The sequence below is a fragment of the Bombina bombina genome, chromosome 1, assembly GCF_027579735.1.
Source record: "Bombina bombina isolate aBomBom1 chromosome 1, aBomBom1.pri, whole genome shotgun sequence".
Lineage (NCBI taxonomy): Eukaryota > Metazoa > Chordata > Amphibia > Anura > Bombinatoridae > Bombina > Bombina bombina.
Genome location: NC_069499.1, coordinates 1,142,392,872 through 1,142,416,702, shown reverse-complemented (window position 1 = coordinate 1,142,416,702; position 23,831 = coordinate 1,142,392,872). Strand labels below are relative to the sequence as shown.

General features: G+C 41.8%; 1 protein-coding gene across 4 annotated transcripts in view; it reads left to right on the top strand.

Annotated features, from left to right (window-relative positions):
• STAT3 (signal transducer and activator of transcription 3) overlaps positions 1-23,831 on the top strand; it is a 600,544-nt gene that overhangs the window by 469,812 nt on the left and 106,901 nt on the right. The gene's annotated exons all lie outside the window — the stretch shown is intronic.

Below are 23,831 nucleotides of genomic sequence, written 5' to 3'. Positions count from 1 at the left end.
TATTTACACCAATACATGTTTTCGGTTTCCATAAATGATAGGTAATTTCTTCTGTTAAGTGTGATCAGTCCACGGGTCATCATTACTTCTGGGATATTACTCCTCCCCAACAGGAAGTGCAAGAGGATTCACCCAGCAGAGCTGCATATAGCTCCTCCCCTCTACGTCACTCCCAGTCATTCTCTTGCACCCAACGACTAGATAGGATGTGTGAGAGGACTATGGTGATTATACTTAGTTTTATATCTTCAATCAAAAGTTTGTTATTTTAAAATAGCACCGGAGTGTGTTATTACCTCTCTGGCAGAGTTTGAAGAAGAATCTGCCAGAGTTTTTGCTATGATTTTAGCCGGAGTAGTTAAGATCATATTGCTGTTTCTCGGCCATCTGAGGAGAGGTAAACTTCAGATCAGGGGACAGCGGGCAGATGAATCTGCATAGAGGTATGTAGCAGCTTTTATTTTCTGACAATGGAATTGATGAGAAAATCCTGCCATACCGATATAATGTCATGTATGTATACTTTACACTTCAGTATTCTGGGGAATAGTACTTCACTAGAATTACACTGTAAGAAGTACATAAAGCTGTTTAATAACTAGAAATTATGTTTAACGTTTTTGCTGGAATGTAAAATCGTTTTCATTTGCTGAGGTACTGAGTGAATAAATGTTTGGGCACTATTTTTCCACTTGGCAGTTGCTTAATCTTTTTTCTGACAGTTTCTGTTCTCTCTCACTGCTGTGTGTGAGGTGGAGGGGCCGTTTTTTGGCGCTTTTGCTACGCATCAGATATTTCAGTCAGCAGCTCATTGTATTTCCTGCATGATCCGGTTCATCTCTACAGAGCTCAGGGGTCTTCAAAACTTATTTCTCCAACATAGGTGTGTCCGGTCCACGGCGTCATCCTTACTTGTGGGATATTCTCCTCCCCAACAGGAAATGGCAAAGAGCCCAGCAAAGCTGGTCACATGATCCCTCCTAGGCTCCGCCTTCCCCAGTCATTCTCTTTGCCGTTGTACAGGCAACATCTCCACGGAGATGGCTTAGAGTTTTTTAGTGTTTAACTGTAGTTTTTATTATTCAATCAAGAGTTTGTTATTTTAAAATAGTGCTGGTATGTACTATTTACTCTGAAACAGAAAAGAGATGAAGATTTCTGTTTGTAAGAGGAAAATGATTTTAGCAACCGTTACTAAAATCGATGGCTGTTCCACACAGGACTGTTGAGAGGAATTAACTTCAGTTGGGGGAACAGTGAGCAGACTTTTGCTGCTTGAGGTATGACACATTCTAACAAGACGATGTAATGCTGGAAGCTGTCATTTTCCCTATGGGATCCGGTAAGCCATTTTTATTACAGAAAGAAATAAAGGGCTTCACAAGGGCTTTCTAAGACTGTAGACATTTTCTGGGCTAAATCGATTTATATTTTATACTCCATAGCCTTGAGGAATTATTTTAATCTTGGGAATTATGTAAAATAACCGGCAGGCACTGTATTGGACACCTTATTCTCTAGGGGCTTTCCCTAATCATAGGCAGAGCCTCATTTTCGCGCCTGTATTGCGCACTTGTTTTTGAGAAGCATGACATGCAGATGCATGTGTGAGGAGCTCTGATACATAGAAAAGACTTTCTGAAGGCGTCATTTGGTATCGTATTCCCCTTTGGGCTTGGTTGGGTCTCAGCAAAGCAGATACCAGGGACTGTAAAGGGGTTAAATATAAAAACGGCTCCGGTTCCGTTATTTTAAGGGTTAAAGCTTCCAAATTTGGTGTGCAATACTTTTAAGGCTTTAAGACACTGTGGTGAAATTTTGGTGAATTTTGAACAATTCCTTCATACTTTTTCGCAATTGCAGTAATAAAGTGTGTTCAGTTTAAAATTTAAAGTGACAGTAACGATTTATTTTAAAAGTTTTTTGTACTTTGTTATCAAGTTTTTGCCTGTTTAACATGTCTGAACTACCAGATAGACTGTGTTCTGAATGTGGGGAAGCCAAGGTTCCTTCTCATTTAAATAGATGTGATTTATGTGACACAAAAATTTAGAGAAAATGATGCCCAAGATGATTCCTCAAGTGAGGGGAGTAAGCATGGTACTGCATCATCCCCTCCTTCGTCTACGCCAGTCTTGCCCACACAGGAGGCCCCTAGTACATCTAGCGCGCCAATACTCCTTACTATGCAACAATTAACGGCTGTAATGGATAATTCTATCAAAAACATTTTAGCCAAAATGCCCACTTATCAGCGAAAGCGCGACTGCTCTGTTTTAGAAAATACTGAAGAGCATGAGGACGCTGATGATATTGGTTCTGAAGGGCCCCTACACCAATCTGAGGGGGCCAGGGAGGTTTTGTCTGAGGGAGAAATTTCAGATTCAGGGGAAAATTTCTCAACAAGCTGAACCTGATGTGATTACATTTAAATTTAAATTGGAACATCTCCGCGCTCTGCTCAAGGAGGTGTTATCCACTCTGGATGATTGTGAGAATTTGGTCATTCCAGAGAAACTATGTAAAATGGACAAGTTCCTAGAGGTCCCGGGGCCCCCCGAAGCTTTTCCTATACCCAAGCGGGTGGCGGACATTGTAAATAAAGAATGGGAAAGGCCCGGTATACCTTTCGTCCCTCCCCCCATATTTAAAAAATTGTTTCCTATGGTCGACCCCAGAAAGGACTTATGGCAGACAGTCCCCAAGGTCGAGGGGGCGGTTTCTACTCTAAACAAACGCACCACTATACCCATAGAAGACAGTTGTGCTTTCAAAGATCCTATGGATAAAAAATTAGAAGGTTTGCTTAAAAAGATGTTTGTTCAGCAAGGTTACCTTCTACAACCAATTTCATGCATTGTTCCTGTCACTACAGCCGCGTGTTTCTGGTTCGATGAGCTAGAAAAGGCGATCAATAATAATTCTTCTTCTTATGAAGAGATTATGGACAGAATTCGTGCTCTCAAATTGGCTAATTCTTTCACCCTAGACGCCACTTTGCAATTGGCTAGGTTAGCGGCGAAAAATTCTGGTTTTGCTATTGTGGCGCGCAGAGCGCTTTGGTTAAAATCTTGGTCAGCGGATGCGTCTTCCAAGAACAAATTGCTTAACATTCCTTTCAAGGGGAAAACGCTGTTTGGCCCTGACTTGAAAGAGATTATCTCTGATATCACTGGGGGCAAGGGCCACGCCCTTCCTCAGGATAGGTCTTTCAAGGCCAATAATAAACCTAATTTTCGTCCCTTTCGCAGAAACGGACCAGCCTCAAGTGCTACGTCCTCTAAGCAAGAGGGTAATACTTCTCAAGCCAAGCCAGCCTGGAGACCAATGCAAGGCTGGAACAAAGGAAAGCAGGCCAAGAAACCTGCCACTGCTACCAAGACAGCATGAGATGTTGGCCCCCGATCCGGGACCGGATCTGGTGGGGGGCAGACTCTCTCTCTTCGCTCAGGCTTGGGCAAGAGATGTTCTGGATCCTTGGGCGCTAGAAATAGTCTCCCAAGGTTATCTTCTGGAATTCAAGGGGCTTCCCCCAAGGGGGAGGTTCCACAGGTCTCAATTGTCTTCAGACCACATAAAAAAACAGGCATTCTTACATTGTGTAGAAGACCTGTTAAAAATGGGAGTGATTCATCCTGTTCCATTAGGAGAACAAAGGATGGGGTTCTACTCCAATCTGTTCGTAGTTCCCAAAAAAGAGGGAACATTCAGACCAATCTTAGATCTCAAGATCCTAAACAAGTTTCTCAAGGTTCCATCGTTCAAAATGGAAACCATTCGAACTATTCTTCCTTCCATCCAGGAAGGTCAATTCATGACCACGGTGGATTTAAAGGATGCGTATCTACATATTCCTATCCACAAGGAACATCATCGGTTCCTAAGGTTCGCATTCCTGGACAAGCATTACCAGTTTGTGGCACTTCCGTTCGGATTAGCCACTGCTCCAAGGATTTTCACAAAGGTACTAGGGTCCCTTCTAGCGGTGCTAAGACCAAGGGGCATTGCAGTAGTACCTTACTTGGACGACATTCTGATTCAAGCGTCGTCCCTTCCTCAAGCAAAGGCTCACACGGACATTGTCCTGGCCTTTCTCAGATCTCACGGGTGGAAAGTGAACGTAGAAAAAAGTTCTCTGTCTCCGTCAACAAGGGTTCCCTTCTTGGGAACAATAATAGACTCCTTAGAAATGAGGATTTTTTTGACAGAGGCCAGAAAATCAAAACTTCTGAACTCTTGTCAAATACTTCATTCTGTTCCTCTTCCTTCCATAGCGCAGTGCATGGAAGTAATAGGTTTGATGGTAGCGGCAATGGACATAGTTCCTTTTGCGCGCATTCATCTAAGACCATTACAACTGTGCATGCTCAGTCAGTGGAATGGGGACTATACAGACTTGTCTCCGACGATACAAGTAAATCAGAGGACCAGAGATTCACTCCGTTGGTGGCTGTCCCTGGACAACCTGTCACAGGGGATGAGCTTCCGCAGACCAGAGTGGGTCATTGTCACGACCGACGCCAGTCTGGTGGGCTGGGGCGCGGTCTGGGGACCCCTGAAAGCTCAGGGTCTTTGGTCTCGGGAAGAATCTCTTCTACCGATAAATATTCTGGAACTGAGAGCGATACTCAATGCTCTCAAGGCTTGGCCTCAGCTAGCAAAGGCCAAGTTCATACGGTTTCAATCAGACAACATGACGACTGTTGCGTACATCAACCATCAGGGGGGAACAAGGAGTTCCCTGGCGATGGAAGAAGTGACCAAAATCATTCAATGGGCGGAGACTCACTCCTGCCACTTGTCTGCAATCCACATCCCAGGAGTGGAAAATTGGGAAGCGGATTTTCTGAGTCGTCAGACATTTCATCCGGGGGAGTGGGAACTCCATCCGGAAATCTTTGCCCAAATCACTCAATTGTGGGGCATTCCAGACATGGATCTGATGGCCTCTCGTCAGAACTTCAAGGTTCCTTGCTACGGGTCCAGATCCAGGGATCCCAAGGCGACTCTAGTAGATGCACTAGTAGCACCTTGGACCTTCAAACTAGCTTATGTATTCCCGCCGTTTCCTCTCATCCCCAGGCTGGTAGCCAGGATCAATCAGGAGAGAGCATCGGTGATCTTGATAGCTCCTGCGTGGCCACGCAGGACTTGGTATGCAGACCTGGTGAATATGTCATCGGCTCCACCATGGAAGCTACCTTTGAGACGAGACCTTCTTGTTCAAGGTCCGTTCGAACATCCGAATCTGGTCTCACTCCAACTGACTGCTTGGAGATTGAACGCTTGATCTTATCAAAGCGAGGGTTCTCAGATTCTGTCATTGATACTCTTGTTCAGGCCAGAAAGCCTGTAACTAGAAAAATTTACCACAAAATATGGAAAAAATATATCTGTTGGTGTGAATCTAAAGGATTCCCTTGGGACAAGGTAAAAATTCCTAAGATTCTATCCTTCCTTCAAGAAGGTTTGGAGAAAGGATTATCTGCTAGTTCCTTGAAGGGACAGATTTCTGCCTTGTCTGTGTTACTTCACAAAAAACTGGCAGCTGTGCCAGATGTTCAAGCCTTTGTTCAGGCTCTGGTTAGAATCAAGCCTGTTTACAAACCTTTGACTCCTCCTTGGAGTCTCAATTTAGTTCTTTCAGTTCTCCAGGGGGTTCCGTTTGAACCCTTACATTCCGTTGATATTAAGTTATTATCTTGGAAAGTTTTGTTTTTGGTTGCAATTTCTTCTGCTAGAAGAGTTTCAGAATTATCTGCTCTGCAGTGTTCTCCTCCTTATCTGGTGTTCCATGCAGATAAGGTGGTTTTACGTACTAAACCCGGTTTTCTTCCGAAAGTTGTTTCTAACAAAAACATTAACCAGGAGATAGTCGTGCCTTCTTTGTGTCCGAATCCAGTTTCAAAGAAGGAACGTTTGTTGCACAACTTGGATGTTGTTCGTGCTCTAAAATTCTATTTAGATGCTACAAAGGATTTTAGACAAACATCTTCCTTGTTTGTTGTTTATTCTGGTAAAAGGAGAGGTCAAAAAGCAACTTCTACCTCTCTCTCTTTTTGGATTAAAAGCATCATCAGATTGGCTTACGAGACTGCCGGACGGCAGCCTCCTGAAAGAATCACAGCTCATTCCACTAGGGCTGTGGCTTCCACATGGGCCTTCAAGAACGAGGCTTCTGTTGATCAGATATGTAAGGCAGCGACTTGGTCTTCACTGCACACTTTTACTAAATTTTACAAGTTTGATACTTTTGCTTCTTCTGAGGCTATTTTTGGGAGAAAGGTTTTGCAAGCCGTGGTGCCTTCCATCTAGGTGACCTGATTTGCTCCCTCCCTTCATCCGTGTCCTAAAGCTTTGGTATTGGTTCCCACAAGTAAGGATGACGCCGTGGACCGGACACACCTATGTTGGAGAAAACAGAATTTATGTTTACCTGATAAATTACTTTCTCCAACGGTGTGTCCGTTCCAAGGCCCGCCCTGGTTTTTTAATCAGGTCTGATAATTTATTTTCTTTAACTACAGTCACCACGGTATCATATGGTTTCTCCTATGCAAATATTCCTCCTTTACGTCGGTCGAATGACTGGGGAAGGCGGAGCCTAGGAGGGATCATGTGACGATCATGTGACCAGCTTTGCTGGGCTCTTTGCCATTTCCTGTTGGGGAGGAGAATATCCCACAAGTAAGGATGACGCCGTGGACCGGACACACCGTTGGAGAAAGTAATTTATCAGGTAAACATAAATTCTGTTTTTGAGGGAGGTAATTTCTCTCAGCAGAGCTGTGAGAATTATAGTTGACTGAGATAAAAAACGTTTATTCTGTAATTTGTTTCCTGCTTTCAGAATTTGTTATCTTTGCTAATGGGATTAAACCTTTGCTAAAGTTGTGTTGTTTACAGGGATTGAGGCTATAACTGTTTCAATTTATTAATTTTCAACTGTCATAAATCTTCTGTGCTTCTTAAAGGCACAGTACGTTTTTAATATTATTCTAATTGAATTGTATTCCAAGTTGCAAGTTTATTTGCTAGTGTGTTAAACATGTCTGATTCAGAGGATGATACCTGTGTCATTTGTTGCAATGCCAAAGTGGAGCCCAATAGAAATTTATGTACTAACTGTATTGATGCTACTTTAAATAAAAGTCAATCTGTACAAATTGAACAAATTTCACCAAACAACGAGGGGAGAGTTATGCCGACTAACTCGCCTCACGTGTCAGTACCTGCATCTCCCGATCGGGAGGTGCGTGATATTGTAGCGCCGAGTACATCTGGGCGGCCATTGCAAATCACATTACAGGATATGGCTACTGTTATGACTGAAGTTTTGGCTAAATTACCAGAACTAAGAGGTAAGCGTGATCACTCTGGGGTGAGAACAGAGTGCGCTGATAATGTTAGGGCCATGTCAGACACTGCGTCACAGGTGGCAGAACATGAGGACGGAGAACTTCATTCTGTGGGTGACGGTTCTGATCCAAACAGACTGGATTCAGATATTTCAAATTTTAAATTTAAACTGGAAAACCTCCGTGTATTACTAGGGGAGGTGTTAGCGGCTCTGAATGATTGTAACACAGTTGCAATACCAGAGAAAATGTGTAGGTTGGATAAATATTTTGCGGTACCGGCGAGTACTGAGGTTTTTCCTATACCTAAGAGACTTACTGAAATTGTTACTAAGGAGTGGGATAGACCCGGTGTGCCGTTCTCACCCCCTCCGATATTTAGAAAAATGTTTCCAATAGACGCCACCACACGGGACTTATGGCAAATGGTCCCTAAGGTGGAGGGAGCAGTTTCTACTTTAGCTAAGCGTACCACTATCCCGGTGGAGGATAGCTGTGCTTTTTCAGATCCAATGGATAAAAAATTAGAGGGTTACCTTAAGAAAATGTTTGTTCAACAAGGTTTTATATTGCAACCCCTTGCATGCATTGCGCCGATCACGGCTGCAGCGGCATTCTGGATTGAGTCTCTGGAAGAGAACATTAGTTCAGCTACTCTGGACGACATTACGGACAGGCTTAGAGTCCTTAAACTAGCTAATTCATTCATTTCGGAGGCCGTAGTACATCTTACTAAACTTACGGCGAAGAATTCAGGATTCGCCATTCAGGCACGCAGGGCGCTGTGGCTAAAATCCTGGTCAGCTGATGTTACTTCTAAGTCTAAATTGCTTAATATACCTTTCAAAGGGCAGACCTTATTCGGGCCCGGGTTGAAAGAGATTATCGCTGACATTACAGGAGGTAAAGGCCATGCCCTGCCTCAGGACAAAGCCAAAGCTAAGACTAGACAGTCTAATTTTCGTTCCTTTCGTAATTTCAAAGCAGGAGCAGCATCAACTTCCTCTGCACCAAAACAGGAAGGAGCTGTTGCTCGCTACAGACAAGGCTGGAAACCTAACCAGTCCTGGAACAAGGGCAAGCAGACCAGGAAACCTGCTGCTGCCCCTAAAACAGCATGAATTGAGGGCCCCCGATCCGGGATCGGATCTAGTGGGGGGCAGACTTTCTCTCTTCGCCCAGGCTTGGGCAAGAGATGTCCAGGATCCCTGGGCGCTAGAGATAATATCTCAGGGATACCTTCTGGACTTCAAATACTCTCCTCCAAGAGAGAGATTTCATCTGTCAAGGTTGTCAACAATCCAGACAAAGAAAGAGGCGTTTCTACGCTGCGTACAAGAGCTCTTGTTAATGGGAGTAATCCATCCAGTTCCACGATCGGAACAGGGACAGGGGTTTTACTCAAATCTGTTTGTGGTTCCCAAAAAAGAGGGAACTTTCAGACCAATCCTGGACTTAAAGATCCTAAACAAATTCCTAAGAGTTCCATCGTTCAAGATGGAGACTATTCGGACAATTTTACCTATGATCCAAGAGGGTCAGTACATGACCACTGTAGATTTAAAAGATGCTTACCTTCACATACCGATTCACAAAGATCATTACCGGTACCTAAGGTTTGCCTTCCTAGACAGGCATTACCAGTTTGTGGCTCTTCCATTCGGATTGGCTACAGCTCCAAGAATCTTCACAAAGGTTCTGGGTGCTCTTCTGGCGGTACTAAGACCGCGGGGAATCTCGGTAGCTCCATACCTAGACGACATTCTGATACAAGCTTCAAGCTTTCAAACTGCCAAGTCTCATACAGAGTTAGTACTGGCATTTCTAAGGTCACATGGATGGAAGGTGAACGAAAAGAAAAGCTCACTCGTTCCACTCACAAGAGTTCCCTTCCTGGGGACTCTTATAGATTCTGTAGAAATGAAGATTTACCTGACAGAGGACAGGCTAACAAGACTTCAAAGTGCTTGCCGCACCCTTCATTCCATTCAACACCCGTCAGTGGCTCAATGCATGGAGGTAATCGGCTTAATGGTAGCGGCAATGGACATAGTACCCTTTGCACGCTTACACCTCAGACCACTGCAACTGTGCATGCTAAGTCAGTGGAATGGGGATTACTCAGACTTATCCCCTTCTCTGAATCTGGATCAAGAGACCAGAAATTCTCTTCTATGGTGGCTTTCTCGGCCACATCTGTCCAGGGGGATGCCATTCAGCAGACCAGACTGGACAATTGTAACAACAGACGCCAGCCTTCTAGGTTGGGGTGCCGTCTGGAATTCTCTGAAGGCTCAGGGACAATGGAGTCAGGAGGAGAGTCTCCGTGCCAATAAACATTCTGGAATTGAGAGCAGTTCTCAATGCCCTCCTGGCTTGGCCCCAGTTGACAACTCGGGGGTTCATCAGGTTTCAGTCGGACAACATCACGACTGTAGCTTACATCAACCATCAGGGAGGGACAAGAAGCTCCCTAGCTATGATGGAAGTATCAAAGATAATTCGCTGGGCAGAGTCTCACTCTTGCCACCTGTCAGCAATCCACATCCCGGGAGTGGAGAACTGGGAGGCGGATTTCTTAAGTCGTCAGACTTTTCATCCGGGGGAGTGGGAACTTCATCCGGAGGTCTTTGCCCAAATACTTCGACGTTGGGGCAAACCAGAGATAGATCTCATGGCGTCTCGACAGAACGCCAAGCTTCCTCGTTACGGGTCCAGATCCAGGGATCCAGGAGCAGTCCTGATAGATGCTCTGACAGCACCTTGGGACTTCAGGATGGCTTACGTGTTTCCACCCTTCCCGTTGCTTCCTCGATTGATTGCCAGAATCAAACAAGAGAGAGCATCAGTGATTCTAATAGCACCTGCGTGGCCACGCAGGACTTGGTATGCAGACCTGGTGGACATGTCATCCTGTCCACCTTGGTCTCTACCTCTGAAACAGGACCTTCTGATACAGGGTCCCTTCAAACATCAAAATCTAACTTCTCTGAAGCTGACTGCTTGGAAATTGAACGCTTGATTTTATCAAGACGTGGGTTTTCTGAGTCAGTTATTGATACCTTAATACAGGCTAGGAAACCTGTTACCAGAAAGATTTACCATAAGATATGGCGTAAATACCTATACTGGTGTGAATCCAAAGGTTACTCTTGGAGTAAGGTTAGGATTCCTAGGATATTGTCTTTTCTACAAGAAGGTTTAGAAAAGGGTTTATCTGCTAGTTCATTAAAGGGACAGATCTCAGCTCTGTCCATTCTGTTACACAAACGTCTGTCAGAAGTTCCTGACGTCCAGGCTTTTTGTCAGGCTTTGGCCAGGATTAAGCCTGTGTTTAAAACTGTTGCTCCACCATGGAGTTTAAACCTTGTTCTTAATGTTTTACAGGGCGTTCCGTTTGAACCCCTTCATTCCATTGATATAAAGTTGTTATCTTGGAAAGTTCTATTTTTAATGGCTATTTCCTCGGCTCGAAGAGTCTCTGAATTATCAGCCTTACATTGTGATTCTCCTTATTTGATTTTTCATTCGGATAAGGTAGTTCTGCGTACTAAACCTGGGTTCTTACCTAAGGTAGTTACTAACAGGAATATCAATCAAGAGATTGTTGTTCCTTCTTTATACCCAAATCCTTCTTCGAAGAAGGAACGTCTACTGCACAACCTGGATGTAGTCCGTGCTCTAAAATTTTACTTACAGGCAACTAAGGAATTTCGACAAACGTCTTCTCTGTTGTCGTTTACTCTGGGCAGAGGAGAGGTCAAAAAGCTTCTGCTACCTCTCTTTCTTCTTGGCTTCGTAGCATAATTCGTTTAGCTTATGAGACTGCTGGACAGCAGCCTCCTGAAAGAATTACAGCTCATTCTACTAGAGCTGTGGCTTCCACTTGGGCCTTCAAGAATGAGGCCTCTGTTGAGCAGATTTGCAAGGCTGCAACTTGGTCTTCGCTTCATACTTTTTCCAAATTTTACAAATTTGACACTTTTGCTTCATCGGAGGCTATTTTTGGGAGAAAGGTTCTTCAGGCAGTGGTTCCTTCTGTATAAAGAGCCTGCCTATCCCTCCCGTCATCCGTGTACTTTTGCTTTGGTATTGGTATCCCAGAAGTAATGATGACCCGTGGACTGATCACACTTAACAGAAGAAAACATAATTTATGCTTACCTGATAAATTCCTTTCTTCTGTAGTGTGATCAGTCCACGGCCCGCCCTGTTTTTAAGGCAGGTAAATATTTTTTAATTTATACTCCAGTCACCACTTCACCCTTGGCTTTTCCTTTCTCGTTGGTCCTTGGTCGAATGACTGGGAGTGACGTAGAGGGGAGGAGCTATATGCAGCTCTGCTGGGTGAATCCTCTTGCACTTCCTGTTGGGGAGGAGTAATATCCCAGAAGTAATGATGACCCGTGGACTGATCACACTACAGAAGAAAGGAATTTATCAGGTAAGCATAAATTATGTTTTTTCCTACCTGCATAGGGAAGGTTGACATGTCTGCTAATGGTCCACACGTGCTTGTATGTATGTGTATATATATTTAGGTGGCCATGCAACACAGCTGCAGGACAACCTATTGTTATTGTTATGATTATTATTATTATTTTTCTTTTTATTACACCAAGCTTTTTATTCAATTGCCCATAACTGCTTAACTGTTTTTGCAAAGATCTTGAAATCAGGTATGCTGGTACAGCCTATTGCTCTGCTACATCTCATGCAAAATTTAACTCATAGGTCACATGCTCTAGCAGCCATATTGATTTTTGCGACAAATTTCGACAAACGCTTAAAAATCTTTAGTTCTGGAACTGCTTATGTTACAACTTTGAAACTTGCTGTGCTCAGTGCTGCTATGACCTAGATTTGTCATTGCTCAACAGAAGTGCCTTAGTCACATGATGTAGCAGCCATCTTGCATTTTGCGAAAATCTTTAAACATCTTCTCTTAAACCGCTTAGTGCAATTTTGCACATATGCTCCTTGCAAGGTTATCTACCAAGTTTATTCAAATTGAGATTTTTCCATAATCAACATGGCTGCTGTTAGATATTAACCTTTTTATCGACATTTAATTGTGTAAATTTGCACTTTATACATTAAATTTACAATATTTAACAATATTACAGTGTAATAGACACATCATTACACATAGTCATAACCATCAAAGACAATATTGCAGTTAAAATTCGCACTGCGCAGTCGCCTTCGTGAAATAAAACATTTGCAAATTTTCATGAAACTTCTGCAAATTGAAGAGGTCTATGGTAAGCATTAGTGTGTGCAATATGAAAGCCATACATTACACAGTGTGGCGGACATTTTGTTTCGTATGCACTGTTTTTAAAAACTACAAAAATCTTCTTCTCCGAAACCGCTTATGAGACAGACGTGAAACTTGCTTTTTAGAGTTATCTTATGACCAATATTCAGATTTGTTCAAGATAAGTCAATTGGTCATGTGGTTTGGCAGCCATTTTGAATTGTTCAAAATTGCTTAACGATATTTTTAAATTTATAATAAAACAAAAGCCGTTTGACAAAACTGCTTTATTTTTGCCATGTTTATTGACATCTATGGTGAGCACTATTGTGCGTAATATGAAGGCTGTATCTCTTATGATCGTGCAGCCATCTTGGTTTACGCGAAAATATAGAAAGTCTATTTTCTCTGCAACCGCTTATGTAAGAAATGTGAAATTTGCTGTATAATTTTATATGGTGACCTAGATTCATTATTACTCATAAGGAGAGAATCAGTCGCATGATGCGGCAGCAATGTTGGTTTTATGTTTATTGTAATTATTTGTAATTCAATACTGCCCCTTTTGATTCAATTGCTCACAAAACACAAATTACTTATGCAGCCTATTGCAATGCTACATCTCATGCAACATTGAACTCATAGGTCATATGGTTAGGCAGACAATTTGTTTTTTGCAACAAATTTAGAGAAACGCTTAAAAATCTTCAGCTCTGGAACTGCTTATGTTACAACTTAGAAACTTGCTGTGCTCAGTGCTGCTATGACCTAGATTTGCCATTGTTCAACAGAAGTGCCTTGGTCACATGATGTAGCAGCCATCTTACATTTTGCAAAAATCTTTAAACATCTTCTTTTCTTAAACCACTTAGTGCAATAAAGCAGAATTTTGCACATATACTCCTTGCAAGGTCCTCTACCAAGTTTGTTCAAACTGCAATTTTTCTATAATCAACATGGCTTCCGTGAGACATTAACCTTTTTATCGACATTTAATTGCGTAAATTTGCACTTTATGCATTAGTTTTACAATATTTAACAATAGTATAGTGTAATAGACACATGGTTACACAGTCATAACCCTCAAAGACAATATTGCAGTTAAAATTCGTACTGCGCAGTCGCCTTCGTGAAATAAAACATTTCCAAATTTTCATAAAACTTCGGCAAATTGTAGAGGTCTATAGTGAGCATTAGTATGTGCAATTTGAAAGCCATACATTGCATAGTTTGGTGGCTATTTTGTTTCGTATGCACTGTTTTTAAAAACTACAAAAATCTTCTTCTCCGAAACCGCTTATGACACAGGCGTGAAATTTGGTTTATAGAGTTACCTTATGACCAATATTCAGATTTGTTCAAGAGAAGTCAATCGATCCTATGGTTTGGTAGTCATTTTGAATTGTTCAAAAATGCTTAACGATATTTTTAAATTAATAATAAAACAAAAAAACATTTAACAAAAATGCTTTATTTTTGCCATGTTTATTAATCTCTATAGTAAGCACTATTGTGCATAATATGGAGGCTCTAAATCACATGATTTGGCAGACATCTTGTTTTGCGCAAACATTTCGAAAATCTATTTTCTCCACAACCACTTATGTTAGAACTGTGAAACGTTGTGTATTAGATTATATTGTGACCTAGAGTCACAGTTGTTCATGTTGAAGGAATTGGTCATAAGCTGTGGCAGCCATATTGGTTTACGCAAAAATTTTGACAATGTGTTTTTTTTGCAACCGCTTATGTTAAAGTTGTGAAATATGCTGTATTTCTATATATTGTGACCTAGAGTTACATCTGTTTGTGTTGAAAGTATTAGTCATATGCTGTGGCAGCCATCTTGAAAAACGCAAAAATTTCAAAAAAGCTTACCAGATAAATGTATTTCTTTTTGACACGATGAATCCACGGATCATCTTAATTACTAATGGGATATTCACCTCCTGGTCAGCAGGAGGAGGCAAAGAGCACCACAGCAGAGCTGTTAAATAGCTCCTCCCTTCCCTCCCACTCCAGTCATTCGACCGAAGTTAGGAAGAGAAAAGGAAAAGCCAAGGTGCAGAGGTGTCTGAAGTTCACAATAACCCACAACCTGTCTATAAACACAGGGCGGCCGTGGACTCATTGTATCAAAAAATAAATACATTTATCAGCTAAGCATAAATTTTCTTTTCTTTTTTAAGACATGATGAGTGCACGGATCATCTTAATTACTAATGGGATTCAATGCCCAGGCTCCAGTACACAGATGATACGGGAGGGAAAAGACAGGGAACCTAAATGGAAGGCACCACTGCTTGAAGAACCTTTCTCCCAAAAGCGGCCTCAGCCGATGCAAAAGTGTCAAATTTGTAAAACCTTGAAAAAGTGTGAAGAGAGGACCAAGTTGCAGCCTTGCAAATCTGTTCCACAGAAGCTTCATTTTTGAATGCCCATGAGGAAGCAACAGCCCTCGTGGAATGAGCCGTAACTCTCTCAGGAGGCTGCTATCCAGTAGTCTCATATGCAAAACGTATGATACTCTTCAGCCAAAAAGAAAAAGAAGTAGCCATAGCTTTCTGTCCCTTGCGTTTTCCTGAGAAAACCACAAACAAAGAATAAGACTGATAAAAGTCCTTAGTCACCTGCAGGTAAAACTTTAAAGCACGATCCACGTCCAAATTGTGCAGAAATCTTTCCTTCTTAGAAGAAGGATTAGGACAAAAGGAAGGCACAACGATCTCCTGATTAATGTTCCGATTAGAAAACAACCTTAGGAAGAAATCCTAAATTGGTACGTAAAACTACATTATCTGAATGGAAAATTAAGATAAGGAGACTCATACTGTAATGCCGATAGTTGTGATACTCTCCGAGCAGAAGAAATAGCAACAAGAAAGATAACAACTTGATATCTAAGGAATGCATAGGCTCAAACGGAGCCCCTTGAAGAACATTGAGAACTAAATTTAAGACTCCATGGAGGAGTAACTATTTTGAACACAGGCCTGATCCTGACTATGGCCTGACAAAAGGATTGTACATCTGTGACATCCGCCAGACGTTTGTGAAACAAAATAGATAAGTCCGAGATTTGACCCCTTAGGGAACTCGTCGATAAACCTTTCTCCAAATCTTCTTGGAGAAAAGACAGAAATTCTAGGAATCCTAACTCTACTCCATGAGTAGCCCTTGGATTCATCTCCACCAGATCTGCATACCAAATCCTGCAAGGCCAGGCTGGCGCTATGAGGATCATCGAGGTCCTCTCCTGTTTGATTTGAGCAATTACTTGAGGAAAAGGAATAAACGGAGTAAAAAGGTATGCTATATTGAAGATCCAAGGGACCGCCAGAACATTTATCAGTTCCGCCTGGAGGTCCCTGGATCTCGACCCATATCTCAGGAGCCTGGCATTCTGTCGCAATCCCATGAACTTTTAAATCCGGCTGATCTCAGTGGAGAATCAGGCTGGAGAACACTTCTGGATGGTGATCCCAATCCCCCGGATGAAAGTTCTGCCTACTCAGGAAATCCGCCTCCCAGATGTCCATCCCTGGGATGTGGATCGCCGACAGGCAGCAAAAATGGGCCTCCGCCCACTGAAATATTTTGGATTCCTTTGTCAAAGCCAAAGAACTTTCCTCGTTCCTCCCTGATGATTGATGTAAGCCACTGACGTTATGTTGTCCGGTTGGAACCTAATAAACTGTATCAGGACTAACTGGGACCAGGCCAGAAGAGCATTGTAGATCGCTCTCAGTTCCAGAATGGTTATGGTAGAACAGACTCCGACCGAGTCCATGTTTCTTGAGTCTTTAGATTGCCCCAGACTGCTCCCCACCTTAGAAGGCTGGCATGTGTTGTCACAATCACCCAAGAAGGTCTGCGTAAGCAGGTCCCTTGGGAGAAATGATCCAAAGACAATCACCATTGCAGAGAATCCATTGTCTCCTGCTCTAGAAATAAGTGAGGAGACAAATCCGCATAATCACTGTACCATTGCCTCAGCATGTTTAACTGTAGAGGTCTGAGATGGAAGCGAGCAAACAGGATGATGTCCTTGTCGCCCCCATCAGCCCGATTAACTCCATGCACTTAGCCACTGATGGCCGAGGAGTGGACAGAAGGACTAGACAAGAATCGATAATCTTTAGTTTCCTGACCTCTGTCAGAAAAATCTTCACAGACAGGGAGTCTATTACGGTTCCCAAGAAAGTTACCCTTGTATCTGGATCTAAGGAACTCCTTCCTAAAGTTACCTCCCACCCGTGAGATCGTAGGAAAGACAACATCAAGTTTGTGTGGGATCTTGCTAGCTAAAAAGATGACGCCTGGACTAGTGATGTCATCCAGATGAGGCGCCATTGCAATGCCGCACGATCGAGCACCGCCAATAGAGATCCCAGAACCTACGTGAAAATTCTGGGAGTTGCTGTAAGACTGAAACGAAGAACCACAAATTGGAAGTGTTTGACCAGAAAGGCAAACCTTAGGAACCTTTGATGATCCCAGTGGATGGGAACATGTTGGTACACGTCCTTTAAAACCACTGTTGTCATAAAAGGACCCACTAGAATCAAAGTAAAAATGGTACCGTCCTTTAGGTTTCCAACCTAAAGGACGGTACCCTGAGAAATTTGTTTAGACTCTTGAGGTCTAAAATTGGTCTGAACGTTCCCTCCTTTCTTTCATGTAATTAGCAAGAGTCCATGAGCTAGTGACGTATGGGATATACATTCCTACCAGGAGGGGCAAAGTTTCCCAAACCTCAAAATGCCTATAAATACACCCCTCACCACACCCACAATTCAGTTTTACAAACTTTGCCTCCGATGGAGGTGGTGAAGTAAGTTTGTGCTAGATTCTACGTTGATATGCGCTCCGCAGCAAGTTGGAGCCCGGTTTTCCTCTCAGCGTGCAGTGAATGTCAGAGGGATGTGAGGAGAGTATTGCCTATTTGAATGCAGTGATCTCCTTCTAAGGGGTCTATTTCATAGGTTCTCTGTTATCGGTCGTAGAGATTCATCTCTTACCTCCCTTTTCAGATCGACGATATACTCTTATATATACCATTACCTCTGCTGATTCTCGTTTCAGTACTGGTTTGGCTATCTGCTATATGTAGATGAGTGTCCTGGGGTAAGTAAGTCTTATTTTCTGTGACACTCCTAGCTATGGTTGGGCACTTTGTTTATAAAGTTCTAAATATATGTATTCAAACATTTATTTGCCTTGACTCAGAATGTTCAACTTTCCTTATTTTCAGACAGTCAGTTTCATATTTGGGATAATGCATTTTAATTTAACATTTTTCTTACCTTAAAATTTGACTTTTTCCCTGTGGGCTGTTAGGCTCGCGGGGGCTGAAAATGCTTCATTTTATTGCGTCATTCTTGGCGCGGACTTTTTTGGCGCAAAAATTCTATTTCCGTTTCCGGCGTCATACGTGTCGCCGGAAGTTGCGTCATTTTTTGACGTTATTTTGCGCCCAAAATGTCGGCGTTCTGGATGTGGCGTCATTTTTGGCGCCAAAAAGCATTTAGGCGCCAAATTATGTGGGCGTCTTATTTGGCGCGAAAAAATATGGGCGTCACTTTTGTCTCCACATTATTTAAGTCTCATTTTTTATTGCTTCTGATTGCTAGAAGCTTGTTCTTTGGCATTTTTTCCCATCCTGAAACTGTCATTTAAGGAATTTGATCAATTTTGCTTTATATATATGTTGTTTTTTCTCTTACATATTGCAAGATGTCTCACGTTGCATCTGAGTCAGAAGATACTACAGGAAAATCGCTGTCAAGTGCTGAATCTACCAAAGCTAAGTGTATCTGCTGTAAACTTTTGGTAGCTATTCCTCCAGCTGTTGTTTGTATTGATTGTCATGACAAACTTGTTAAAGCAGATAATATTTCCTTTAGTAAAGTACCATTGCCTGTTGCAGTTCCTTCAACATCTAAGGTGCAGAATGTTCCTGATAATATAAGAGATTTTGTTTCTGAATCCATAAAGAAGGCTATGTCTGTTATTTCTCCTTCTAGTAAACGTAAAAATCTTTTAAAACTTCTCTCCCTACAGATGAATTTTTAAATGAACATCATCATTCTGATTCTGATGATTCCTCTGGTTCAGAGGATTCTGTCTCAGAGGTTGATGCTGATAAATCTTCATATTTATTTAAAATGGAATTTATTCGTTCTTTACTTAAAGAAGTACTAATTGCTTTAGAAATAGAGGATTCTGGTCCTCTTGATACTAATTCTAAACGTTTAGATAAGGTATTTAAAGCTCCTGTGGTTATTCCAGAAGTTTTTCCTGTTCCTAATGCTATTTCTGCAGTAATTTCCAAAGAATGGGATAATTTGGGTAATTCATTTACTCCTTCTAAACGTTTTAAGCAATTATATCCTGTGCCGTCTGACAGATTAGAATTTTGGGACAAGATCCCTAAAGTTGATGGGGCTATTTCTACCCTTGCTAAACGTACTACTATTCCTACGTCAGATGGTACTTCGTTTAAGGATCCTCTAGATAGGAAAATTGAGTCCTTTCTAAGAAAAGCTTATCTGTGTTCAGGTAATCTTCTTAGACCTGCTATATCTTTGGCTGATGTTGCTGCAGCTTCAACTTTTTGGTTGGAAACTTTAGCACAACAAGTAACACATCGTGATTCTCATGATATTATTATTCTTCTTCAGCATGCTAATAATTTTATCTGTGATGCCATTTTTGATATTATCAGAGTTGATGTCAGGTTTATGTCTCTAGCTATTTTAGCTAGAAGAGCTTTATGGCTTAAAACTTGGAATGCTGATATGGCTTCTAAATCAACTTTACTTTCCATTTCTTTCCAGGGTAACAAATTATTTGGTTCTCAGTTGGATTCCATTATTTCAACTGTTACTGGTGGGAAAGGAACTTTTTTACCACAGGATAAAAAATCTAAAGGTAAAAACAGGGCTAATAATCGTTTCGTTCCTTTCGTTTCAACAAAGAACAAAAGCCTGATCCTTCATCCTCAGGAGCAGTTTCACTTTGGAGACCGTCTCCAGTCTGGAATAAATCCAAGCCAGCTAGAAAGGCAAAGCCTGCTTCTAAGTCCACATGAAGGTGCGGCCCTCATTCCAGCTCAGCTGGTAGGGGGCAGGTTACGTTTTTTCAAGGAAATTTGGATCAATTCTGTTCACAATCTTTGGATTCAGAGCATTGTTTCAGAAGGGTACAGAATTGGTTTCAAGTTGAGACCTCCTGCAAAGAGATTTTTTCTTTCCCGTGTCCCAGTAAATCCAGTAAAAGCTCAAGCATTTCTGAAATGTGTTTCAGATCTAGAGTTGACTGGAGTAATTATGCCAGTTCCAGTTCCGGAACAGGGGATGGGGTTTTATTCAAATCTCTTCATTGTACCAAAGAAGGAGAATTCTTTCAGACCAGTTCTGGATCTAAAAATATTGAATCGTTATGTAAGGATACCAACGTTCAAGATGGTAACTGTAAGGACTATCTTACCTTTTGTTCAGCAAGGGAATTATATGTCCACAATAGATTTACAGGATGCATATCTGCATATTCCGATTCATCCAGATCATTATCAGTTCCTGAGATTCTCGTTTCTGGACAAGCATTACCAGTTTGTGGCTCTGCCGTTTGGCCTAGCTACAGCTCCAAGAATTTTTACAAAGGTTCTCGGTGCCCTGCTGTCTGTAATCAGAGAACAGGGTATTGTGGTATTTCCTTATTTGGACGATATCTTGGTACTTGCTCAGTCTTTACATTTAGCAGAATCTCATACGAATCGACTTGTGTTGTTTCTTCAAGATCATGGTTGGAGGATCAATTTACCAAAAAGTTCTTTGATTCCTCAGACAAGGGTAACCTTTCTGGGTTTCCAGATGGATTCAGTGTCCATGACTCTATCTTTAACAGACAAGAGACGTCTAAAGTTGATTACAGCTTGTCGAAACCTTCAGTCACAATCATTCCCTTCGGTAGCCTTATGCATGGAAATTCTAGGTCTTATGACTGCTGCATCGGACGCGATCCCCTTTGCTCGTTTTCACATGCGACCTCTTCAGCTCTGTATGCTGAAGCAATGGTGCAAGGATTACACGAAGATATCTCAATTAATATCTTTAAAACCGATTGTTCGACACTCTCTAACATGGTGGACAGATCACCATTGTTTAATTCAGGGGGCTTCTTTTGTGCTTCCGACCTGGACTGTAATTTCAACAGATGCAAGTCTCACAGGTTGGGGAGCTGTGTGGGGATCTCTGACGGCACAAGGATTTTGGGAATCTCAGGAGGTGAGATTACCGATCAATATTTTGGAACTCCGTGCAATTTTCAGAGCTCTTCAGTTTTGGCCTCTTCTGAAGAGAGAATCGTTCATTTGTTTTCAGACAGACAATGTCACAACTGTGGCATACATCAATCATCAAGGAGGGACTCACAGTCCTCTGGCTATGAAAGAAGTATCTCGAATTTTGGTTTGGGCGGAATCCAGCTCCTGTCTAATCTCTTCGGTTCATATCCCAGGTGTAGACAATTGGGAAGCGGATTATCTCAGTCGCCAAACGTTGCATCCGGGCGAATGGTCTCTTCACCCAGAGGTATTTCTTCAGATTGTTCAAATGTGGGAACTTCCAGAAATAGATCTGATGGCGTCCCATCTAAACAAGAAACTTCCCAGGTATCTGTCCAGATCCCGGGATCCTCAGGCGGAGGCAGTGGATGCATTATCACTTCCTTGGAAGTATCATCCTGCCTATATCTTTCCGCCTCTAGTTCTTCTTCCAAGAGTAATCTCCAAGATTCTGAAGGAATGCTCGTTTGTTCTGCTGGTAGCTCCGGCATGGCCTCACAGGTTTTGGTATGCGGATCTTGTCCGGATGGCCTCTTGCCAACCGTGGACTCTTCCGTTAAGACCAGACCTTCTGTCACAAGGTCCTTTTTTCCATCAGGATCTGAAATCCTTAAATTTAAAGGTATGGAGATTGAACGCTTGATTCTTGGTCAAAGAGGTTTCTCTGACTCTGTGATTAATACTATGTTACAGGCTCGTAAATCTGTATCTCGAGAGATATATTATAGAGTCTGGAAGACTTATATTTCTTGGTGTCTTTCTCATCATTTTTCCTGGCATTCTTTTAGAATACCGAGAATTTTACAGTTCCTTCAGGATGGTTTAGATAAGGGTTTGTCCGCAAGTTCTTTGAAAGGACAAATCTCTGCTCTTTCTGTTCTTTTTCACAGAAAGATTGCTATTCTTCCTGATATTCATTGTTTTGTACAAGCTTTGGTTCGTATAAAACCTGTCATTAAGTCAATTTCTCCTCCTTGGAGTTTGAATTTGGTTCTGGGAGCTCTTCAAGCTCCTCCATTTGAACCTATGCATTCATTGGACATTAAATTACTTTCTTGGAAAGTTTTGTTCCTTTTGGCCATCTCTTCTGCCAGAAGAGTTTCTGAATTATCTGCTCTTTCTTGTGAGTCTCCTTTTCTGATTTTTCATCAGGATAAGGCGGTGTTGCGAACGTCTTTTGAATTTTTACCTAAAGTTGTGAATTCCAACAACATTAGTAGAGAAATTGTGGTTCCTTCATTATGTCCTAATCCTAAGAATTCTAAGGAGAAATCGTTGCATTCTTTGGATGTTGTTAGAGCTTTGAAATATTATGTTGAAGCTACGAAATCTTTTCGTAAGTCTTCTAGTCTATTTGTTATCTTTTCCGGTTCTAGAAAAGGCCAGAAAGCTTCTGCCATTTCTTTGGCATCTTGGTTGAAATCTTTAATTCATCTTGCCTATGTTGAGTCGGGTAAAACTCCGCCTCAGAGAATTACAGCTCATTCTACTAGGTCAGTTTCTACTTCCTGGGCGTTTAGGAATGAAGCTTCGGTTGACCAGATCTGCAAAGCAGCAACTTGGTCCTCTTTGCATACTTTTACTAAATTCTACCATTTTGATGTATTTTCTTCTTCTGAAGCAGTTTTTGGTAGAAAAGTACTTCAGGCAGCGGTTTCAGTTTGAATCTTCTGCTTATGTTTTTCGTTAAACTTTTTCTCCAACATAGGTGTGTCCGGTCCACGGCGTCATCCTTGTGGGATATTCTCTTCCCCAACAGGAAATGGCAAAGAGCCCAGCAAAGCTGGTCACATGATCCCTCCTAGGCTCCGCCTTCCCCAGTCATTCTCTTTGCCGTTGTACAGGCAACATCTCCACGGAGATGGCTTAGAGTTTTTTAGTGTTTAACTGTAGTTTTTATTATTCAATCAAGAGTTTGTTATTTTAAAATAGTGCTGGTATGTACTATTTACTCTGAAACAGAAAAGAGATGAAGATTTCTGTTTGTAAGAGGAAAATGATTTTAGCAACTGTTACTAAAATCGATGGCTGTTCCACACAGGACTGTTGAGAGGAATTAACTTCAGTTGGGGGAACAGTGAGCAGACTTTTGCTGCTTGAGGTATGACACATTCTAACAAGACGATGTAATGCTGGAAGCTGTCATTTTCCCTATGGGATCCGGTAAGCCATTTTTATTACAGAAAGAAAAAAAGGGCTTCACAAGGGCTTTCTAAGACTGTAGACATTTTCTGGGCTAAATCGATTTATATTTTATACTCCATAGCCTTGAGGAATTATTTTAATCTTGGGAATTATGTAAAATAACCGGCAGGCACTGTATTGGACACCTTATTCTCTAGGGGCTTTCCCTAATCATAGGCAGAGTCTCATTTTCGCGCCTGTATTGCGCACTTGTTTTTGAGAAGCATGACATGCAGATGCATGTGTGAGGAGCTCTGATACATAGAAAAGACTTTCTGAAGGCGTCATTTGGTATCGTATTCCCCTTTGGGCTTGGTTGGGTCTCAGCAAAGCAGATACCAGGGACTGTAAAGGGGTTAAATATAAAAACGGCTCCGGTTCCGTTATTTTAAGGGTTAAAGCTTCCAAATTTGGTGTGCAATACTTTTAAGGCTTTAAGACACTGTGGTGAAATTTTGGTGAATTTTGAACAATTCCTTCATACTTTTTCGCAATTGCAGTAATAAAGTGTGTTCAGTTTAAAATTTAAAGTGACAGTAACGGTTTATTTTAAAACGTTTTTTTGTACTTTGTTATCAAGTTTTTGCCTGTTTAACATGTCTGAACTACCAGATAGACTGTGTTCTGAATGTGGGGAAGCCAAGGTTCCTTCTCATTTAAATAGATGTGATTTATGTGACAC